We start from the raw sequence: 8,991 nt of genomic DNA on the forward strand, positions 1-8,991 counted from the left end.
AGAATCACAGAATAGTAGGGGTTGGAAGGGACCTCTGTGGGTCATCTAGTCCAACCCCCCTGCCGAAGCAGGGTCACCTACAGCAGGCTGCACAGGACCTTGTCCAGGCGGGTCTTGAATATCTCCAGAGAAGGAGACTCCACAGCCTCCCTGGGCAGCCTGTTCCAGGGCTCCGTCACCCTCAGAGGGAAAAAGATCTTTATTTGCGAGAAAAATGATACAAGCTTTTCTGAAGAGGAGCGATTCCTCAAAGGGTGGGGGGGGGTGAACAGGGAGGGGAAGGCTCCTTGAAGTCTAAAGAGAGACACATGCTGGGAAGCAGCGTTGTATTTTAAGGCATTCATGAACATTGGCCTAGCGATGAGAGTTTTCTTTAGCAACGGCTTCTTGGCGGATGAGAGCAGGGTAAGTGCAGCTAACAGAAAACATAGTACCTCGGTGGGAATTCCAGGGAACAGCGGGGGAAGGAAACGGCATTAGGCTCTCAAGGTGAAGCGCCCATGTGCCAGTTCCCAGAACAGGGCGAGGACCGTGAGAGAGCTCGATTTTCAGACAACATTACGGGAGCTCACGTCAATAGACAGAAAAGCTCCCTCGCGGCTCCTGCCCGGTTTTCCGAACCGGGGAGCGGTGCCAGGGCACGTCGGAGGGGCCAGGGTGGATGAGCGGCACTGCCTGATGCTCTGTGCAGGGTGGGAGCCTCGGGAGCGTCTGCCCAGCTGAGCCCTGACCGAACCTTCACCACGCTTAACCCACCCCGCCCGGTGTTGGACTTGGCAAACGCAAGTTCCACTGCCTGCTTTTCCAGCGACAAGACACGTTTTCACCCCCATTTCTGTATTCTGCAATGCTAAGGCTCAGAAAGTTGGCGAGCATGTCCTTGAGGATACTGCTTTGCCTTGAGGAGCTACTGGAGAGAGTCCAGCGGAGGGCTATGAGGATGAGGAGGGGACTGGAGCATCTCTGCTACGAGGAGAGGCTGAGGGAGCTGGGCTTGTTCAGCCTGGAGAAGAGAAGGCTGAGAGGGGACCTTAGAAATGCCTCTAAATATCTGCAGGGTGGGGGTCAGGAGGATGGGGCCAGACTCTTTTCAGTGGTGCCCAGCGACAGGACAAGGGGCAACGGGCACAAACTGAAGCAGAGGAAGCTCCAGCTGAACCCGAGGAAGAACTTCTTCCCTCTGAGGGTGACGGAGCCCTGGCCCAGGCTGCCCAGGGAGGCTGTGGAGTCTCCTTCTCTGGAGATATTCCAGCCCCGCCTGGCCGCGGTGCTGTGCAGCCTGCTGTGGGTGACCCTGCTTGGGCAGGGGGTTGGGCTGGGGGATCCCCAGAGGTCCCTGCCAACACTGAACATTCTGGGATTCTGGGATTGTGTGAGCTCAGGTAGCGAGTAACTGATAACCTCAGGAGGGCAGCTCGCAGCTCCGGACTCGCCGTCTGGTGCCCTGCCAGCCCGACCCCTTGGCTCTGGATAACTTGATTTTTTTTGGCTGCTGCTCGATTTTGGGGGGTGTCGATCTCACTCTCACTGCAGAAACAGCAGTAAGAATTGCACATGGTCAGCGTGGGGCATCGGGCTTCTTGTTGTAGCGTTGTGCTTCTTGCAACACGGTTGTGGCACATTTAATTCTAGTTGCAGAGCTGGTGCAGGTAGAGGACTGCTAACGCGCCTCCTTTTTGATATCTCGGAAGGTTTTACAAACATACTGCTTAATCCACCAAAGTGTTCGTGCCAAGGAAAACATACTCCACCTGTGCAGATTTGCTTAAAGGCAGATTGTGTTCTCATCTACCTGCCTTGGAGCCCTCTGCTCCAATTATCTTATGTGCATATCTTATGCCCAGGGAGGCTGTGGAGTCTCCTTCTCTGGAGATATTCCAGACCTGCCTGGACAAGGTCCTCTGCGGCCTGCTGTAGGTGACCCTGCTTGGGCAGGGGGTTGGACTGGGTGACCCACAGAGGTCCCTTCCAACCCCCAACATTCTGTGATTCTGTGATATGGTTGTGTGTACAATACAGCCTCACCGAATTAAATTTCAAGAAAATAGGAGAGCACTTCGGGGTTGTGTGGGATTTGGTTAAGAGATCTCAGAGCTGTCAAAGAAAAGATTCATCTCACAACTCTTCCTCCTTACAGTAAACACGCGGAAGATCGGAGCCAAATATACTCTGCCCTTCACACCGCGGGGTATTAGCTCGCTTTCGTTACTGTGAATTACTTCCAGGAGAAAGACTGAATCATGGGCTGGAGGGGGCTGAGGAATCTGCTTGCGTTAGAGACACCCAGCTGATGGCATCTTTTTTCCCTGCCCTTTTACCCGCTTTTCAGGTTTTTTGTCTTTGCTGCTTACTTGCTGCTTTTCTAAGGCAACGCTGTCGTGCCACATCCTCGTGATTTTTTCATCATGGCTCTCTGGTGGTGTTACGTCCCGTCCAGATCACTCTGTGATGGCATTGCCCCAGCCCTGGAGATGGTTGGAGACTCTCTCCATATTCTGCCAACCGCAGCCGTTGGAGGCAAAACAGGCAAAATGATGGGCTGGAGGGATGTGGTGGTTTCGGACAGCCCGTCTTGCCGCCCAGGTCGCCCCGTCAGTCGGGTTCTCGAGTTGATGAGTCACGACAGAAGCGGAGGATCGCGCCTGTAGCTGGGGAGGTGACAGGCTGCTTCGTTAGGCTCGGATGGGCGAGGACCGATGAGCGGAGTTTGACGGGCAGTGCAGAGGACCGGGGCCTGCAGCTCGGCTCGGTTTTGGTCTCCGATCGGTGATTCAGTTCCTCCCTCTCCGTACCTCAGTTTTAAGCAGAAATAATTCCACTGACTCAGCTGGGTGCGATGGGGCTTCATTATTGGCTATAAAGGGCTTTGAAATCCAAAATGATCGATGCCTGGAGAGCGTGCGTGATGAGTAAGCTGGATGCCGTGCTGTGGGCTGAGCTGCAGAATTCCGGCGAACAAACAAGTTCCTTTGGCTTGGAGCAGCAAGCTCCGTGAAACTGTGCAAAAGCATCGCGAGTTTGTCTGGTGGGTTTTTTTTAACTTAGTGCTAATGGATCCATTGTTCCATGTGAAGGTTTCTGCTGCGCTTGTTGTATTGTGTGTGACATTTACAGCACTCTTTGTTCCATTAGCAAAGTAATTTGAGATAGTTTATTATCCTTCGGAGACTCCGCTGCTTGCTGTTTAACTTCCATGTGACTGGACCCTGGGAAAAAAAATCTGTTAAAATAGTACACCAGTCTAAAAATAGTGAGGAATTCGTCGTTTCTTAGGGGTAAAATAATTAATGTAGTGCACTTTAATAAGAAGATCTGCGACATTAGGAAACACTACTTACTGTTTCTGCTGTCTCTTCAGAGCCACCAAAACAGGCAGCAGCTCTATCGTGGAGTCAAGGTGTGTCTTGCCTCACAGTTTGAAATTGTAATTTGTTTGTATCAGTTACAGTTCCTTTATTTCGGAGGAACAAAGAAATAGCATTTAATCAGCATGTTCTGAATCATTGGTGAAAGGAATCGCTCCGTAATTTGAATTTATTCCACGAGGACACACTTTAGATGCAAGAAAATGGCAAAGGCTGTTATTCCTGGGAGCATCTGCCCGGGGTGCTGTCAGCAGGGTACCCGAGGGACCGAGCCCGCCGGGGTCCCGCTTGCTGAGTGCCTCACCGCGCGCCGCACGCCCGTTCTGATTCACCGGCAGAGCTCGGCAGCGGGCTGCGCGTTGCAGAGCGTCGCAGCTCGCTGAGCCACATGTGTGGGAATATTTTTTTTCTTGCCATTAAGACTTCACCCTTTCGTGGGTTGAAGTAATGCAAGAGGCAGCGGGGATGCGAATCTGGGAAAGCAGGTGAAGGGTGAAGCGCAGAAACGCGGTGGGCGGGCAGAGCTGGAGCGGCGGGACCCAGCCCGCTGACCTCCTGGCAGGGTGTTTCGCACATTTGCCTTTGGGATGGCATCTTCTGTAGTGGGTCGCTCAGATGCTGAGCTTCAAACCTTCTCTGGAGGACAACTGCTGGCTCAGGACGAGCGTGGTGCTGCCCGGAGGGGATGGGCAGCAAACCTCATCCCTGCTGCAACCTCTGACTTCAGCTCCTCCGCTGTTTCCTATGCCTCGGGCAGATTTCACGGCAGTGCAGCCTCTGTGGCCTTTTGGCTGTTTGGTGCCCGTCTCCCGGAGGCAAACCTGCGCCCTGAGCGGGAAGGCAGAGCCAGGCGGAGTCTCCAGGCGAAGGACCTCGGAGCGGGAGGCTCCGTTACTTGGCCAGACCCGCCGTTCGCTCCTGTGGTCTTTGGCAACTCGCTTGAACTCCCGGGGCCTCAGTTTCCCAGCCTGGCACAGAGGATGATGATGGGTAAGAGAGGCGGTGGGAGTTAGCGGAGGGCTCTGCAGCCAGGGGGGAGGCCGGCTCTGTACCGGACTGCGTGAGGCTCCTCATCCAGAGTGATGTGGCCTCCGTCCTCTCTCATCATACTCCCACAAGGAGAAGCTGTAGAGACCAAACGGCCCAAAAGTGTCACGTATAGGATGAGCGTTAATGACCAAGCGTGCCAGAGACCCCGTCACAGGGCTGGCCTCTTCAATTGCTTTGTTTTCATGCTCGGCTGAGTCGCTAACCTGCCAATAAACACCAGAGTCATTATAATAAAAATGTGGAAAATGCTATCATTAAACCACACCGGTTTATTTTTCAAGTGCCTCTTTCTGGGACATCAAATTCATTTAGATCATTCTCAAAAGCCACAAATCCTGAATGGATGCAGTAATGTGTGTGGTGGGAGGCGAGAGCATTAAATCAGGTCGAGAGTCAGGGCTCTGCCGAGAGAGCTCGGCTGGCTTTGTCGCAGGGGTTTCAGACCTGATGCCTCCGGCTGCTCACCCTCCTCGCCCCCCAGCCGGGCAGTTTTTCAGACTGAAACCCCGGTGCACGCTCTGGCATCTCAGCTTGGAGCTGTGGTGGAGGTGGCTGGTCCAGCGGTGAAGAGAGATTTCCCCCCTGGACCCCCCCTCCTCAGCAACTGGGAGCCAGGGCCTTCCGATGGCGGAGTCTTCCTCTTACAATAAAATTCATTTTGTTCCAAAATAAAAGAAAAAGACCTTAAATCCTTTCAGCAGCAGAGCCATAAGATCAGATCCCGTTGCCCTTTACCTCGACAAATGTGGAAGAACATCATTAGGGGTTCGTCCGAGCACTGGGGTAGCTGAGCAAAGTCTCGGCTCAGCATCCGTGTAGCTGGTAAATGTGATGCTGGAGCTAATAATTGTGTTTATTGAATGAAAACATTAAAAGTGGGAGTTTCAAAAGCGCTGGAGATCAGCTGGACTCTGCTCGGGTGAATGCAAGCACCCACAGCTTAGAGAAGTGACCTGAAAGGCTGAAATCTAAATCTCACAGGAGTCTGTAGAAAACTTCTGCGGGAGCCAGGATTTATTCATAAGCTTTTTGTCTACCAAGAAGAACCAGGATTTCGTTCCTCTGGGGGAGTTCCTGGCACCAGGACCACCTCGGAGCGACGTGTCCGCTGACGTGCCACGGTGTTTGCGGGAGCACCGGCTTCTGCGAGGGGAATAGGAATCCTAAAATTGTATTTTAGCTACTTAGAATACAAATAGAAGACAAATTGCTTGTCAGCTGTTTCGTTTGGAAGATATTTAAAAATACTTGGTAGAGGAAACGTGCACTCTGCTTGAGATCCAGAGTCTGACTGTATCAGCCTGAAGGATCTCAAAGTGCCTCGCAGACGCAACAGCCTGGCTGCGAGCAGGAATCCTTCAACACACTGCGAGGAGACAGCTCAGTTCAGTTCCCGGAGAGTTCATCAGCCTGACAGGTTACTCAAGTCATGCCAAAAATACGCCTAAAAAGACACTTCAGGCAGATGGTGAGGAACCAGCAAATCTTCCACGCCCGGATGGGGAGGTTGAGCCCGCGTCGGTGCGTCGCCGCAGCGAAACGCAGGCGGCTGCGCTGCCTGTTCGCTGGGGAGCAGGGACAGAGCAAGGCTCTGCCGTCTCCAGACTGAGCAGCAGGACGTTGGGCATCCGTCCGTCCCTCGGGGGGAGAAGGAAGTATAATGGTTTTTTATTGAGTGAAATAAACCTGGCAGCGCGTGCGCCCGCGGGGGCTGGGGCTCGGCGACCAGGGAGGGATGCGATGCGATCGTCTGTGCGCTGTACCGATGTCGTTCATTAATGGCTCTATTAAAACAGGAGAGTGGTGAGGCCGTTCGTAATGTCCAGGGCACTCAAGGGGTGACAGAAATAGCCCGTTCGTCAGCGATCCGCTCGCTGGGAGACGGGAGCCCGGCTTCATCCTTACCGTCAGCCTGGGTGCTTCCAAGAAGCTGCGCCGTGGAGGAGTTGGACGCTCTGGGTCCGGTTCATCAACAGAAATGAGTCGTGCTCTGCACAGATGTATCTTCCAGCACTCCGCTCGGGAAAAGGCCGGGATCCCCTTCTTACCAACTGGGAATTTCCCTCACTCCCCACCTTCCCAGAAGAGGAAAATCTCAAGGCTCTGCACTGACCGCCTTACACCTCCCCGCGTCTCATTGCTGCCTGCCTGTTCTCCGGCCGGCCGCAGCCCCCAGCCCCGCTCTCCCTGGCCCTGCCTGGCCAAGGGGCTGGTTCCTGAGGTTGTTGCTTGCCCGAGATGAGCAGAACCTGCTCCCGTGCACCGAGGGGTCCCCAGCACCGGCCCGTCTCCTGCCTGAGCACAAGCTTTCTTTCTTTTTATTTTTCTTTTTTTTTCTGGGCTTGTTGAGCCTGAAGAAGAGAAAGCTGAGAGGGGACCTAATATATACTTACAAATATCTGCAGGGCGGGGGTCAGGAGGCCGGGGCCAGACTCTTTCCAGTGGTGCCCAGCGACAGGACAAGGGGCAACGGGCACAAACTGAAGCAGGGGAAGCTCCAGCTGAACCCGAGGAAGAACTTCTTCCCTCTGAGGGTGACGGAGCCCTGGCCCAGGCTGCCCAGGGAGGCTGTGGAGTCTCCTTCTCTGGAGATATTCCAGACCCGCCTGGCCGCGGTGCTGTGCAGCCTGCTCTGGGTGACCCTGCTTGGGCAGGGGGTTGGGCTGGGTGACCCACAGAGGGCCCTGCCAACCCCTACTATCTGTGATTCTGTGAAGCACGTGCCCATGCCTGGGCAGAGGGTCTCGAAACGGCGAGCTGGGCTGATGGAGAAAGCTGCACTGCTGGGGAGTTGTGCTTGCTGGGCGTGAGAAGGTGGGGGTGGATGGATGCCGGTGAAGAGCCGGGCACACGACAGCGGGAAGCAGGCTGGCCAGGTTCCTTGGGAGCACGTTAAAATAATATCAACAAGGAGAAATGGGCACACAGGAGCATGCAGATGCTGAGAACAAAATTAATCAAGTTACTGTGTGGCCTGGAAAAAAAAAAAAGGAATTATTTAGTCATAGTTCAGTGTATAAAACCAAGAACTTGGCTAATAAACAAGAGCAACTGGAATTGCTCCCTGATGAGCATAAATTGGACCTGCTTGGTTTTATTAAGGAATCTAGGGGGAAAAGTCACCTGACTGGAATGGCAAAATTCATGGTATGTCCTGTTGAAGAGCAACTGAGTTGTGGAAGAGGAGGGGAAGCAGCGTGACAAATCCACTCCAAACGGTCTTGAGCACTTTGCCGCCGGAGAGGCTGCCGGCTCCTCTCCGCTGCCTGCCCCGAACCGCGGCGGGGAGCGGGACGACCGGCTCCTCGCACCCCCGACGTACCTGCGGGCAAAAACTTGTGCGGTCACAGCGTTTGGATCCAGGCGACAGCGAGTGGCTCTCAGCTGGGGGCAGCGGGGACGGCGTTGCTGAATCCCCAGCCCTCCCCGCGTGTCAGGGAGGGTTGGAAGGGGCTGCAGATGGCAGGCGCTGCGATTCCTCTGCGTCGCGAAGGCCGTGGGCTTCGGTGGGAGGAGGGCGAGTTGGCGGGCGTCCTGTGGGCATCGGGTATTCATCTCCTGGGTCATCTTTTTTCCCCTAAAGATGAGATGGAAGAGCAGGAGTTGCTCCCTGAAGCAACTGTCTGGGTAGGCGGGCGGGCAGCTGGCCGGTCTGCACTGTGATGGAGGGGTGACCCAGAGCGGACGGAGGTCTCAGGGTGGCATTACACAGAATCACAGCATGGCAGGGGTTGGCAGGGCCCTCTGTGGGTCACCCAGCCCAACCCCCTGCCCAAGCAGGGTCACCCAGAGCAGGCTGCACAGCACCACGTCCAGGCGGGGCTGGAATATCTCCAGAGAAGGAGACTCCACAGCCTCCCTGGGCAGCCTGGGCCAGGGCTCCGGCACCCTCAGAGGGAAGAAGTTCTTCCTCATGTTCAGCTGGAGCTTCCTCTGCTTCAGTTTGTGCCCGTTGCCCCTTGTCCTGTCACTGGGCACCACTGGAAAGAGTCTGGCCCCATCCTCCTGACCCACACCCTGCAGATATTTAGAGGCGTTTCTAAGGTCCCCTCTCAGCCTTCTCTTCTTCAGGCTGAACAAGCCCAGCTCCCTCAGCCTCTCCTCGTAGGAGAGATGCTCCAGTCCCCTCCTCATCCTCGTAGCCCTCCTCTGGACTCTCTCCAGTAGCTCCTCATCTTTCTTGAACTGGGGAGCCCAGAACAGGACACAGCACTGCAGATGGGGCCTCACCAGGGCAGAGCAGAGGGGGAGGAGAACCTCCCTCGCCCTGCTGCCCACACTCTTCTTGATGCACCCCAGGATCCCATCGGCCTTCTGGGCACCCAGGGCACGCTGCTGGCTCATGGTCACCCTGTCGTCCCCCAGCACTCCCAGTCCCTCTCCACAGAGCTGCTCTCCAGCAGCTCAGCCCCAGCCTGTACTGGTGCCTGGGGTTGTTCCTCCCCAGGGGCAGGACCCTGCCCTTGCCCTTGTTGAACCTCACCAGGTTCCTCTCTGCCCAACTCTCCAGCCTGGCCAGGTCACGCTGGATGGCAGCACACTCGTGGGGGTCTGAGCACAGCAGCCGTCGGAGCCC

This window comes from Opisthocomus hoazin, chromosome 15, assembly GCF_030867145.1.
Source record: "Opisthocomus hoazin isolate bOpiHoa1 chromosome 15, bOpiHoa1.hap1, whole genome shotgun sequence".
Taxonomy (NCBI): domain Eukaryota; kingdom Metazoa; phylum Chordata; class Aves; order Opisthocomiformes; family Opisthocomidae; genus Opisthocomus; species Opisthocomus hoazin.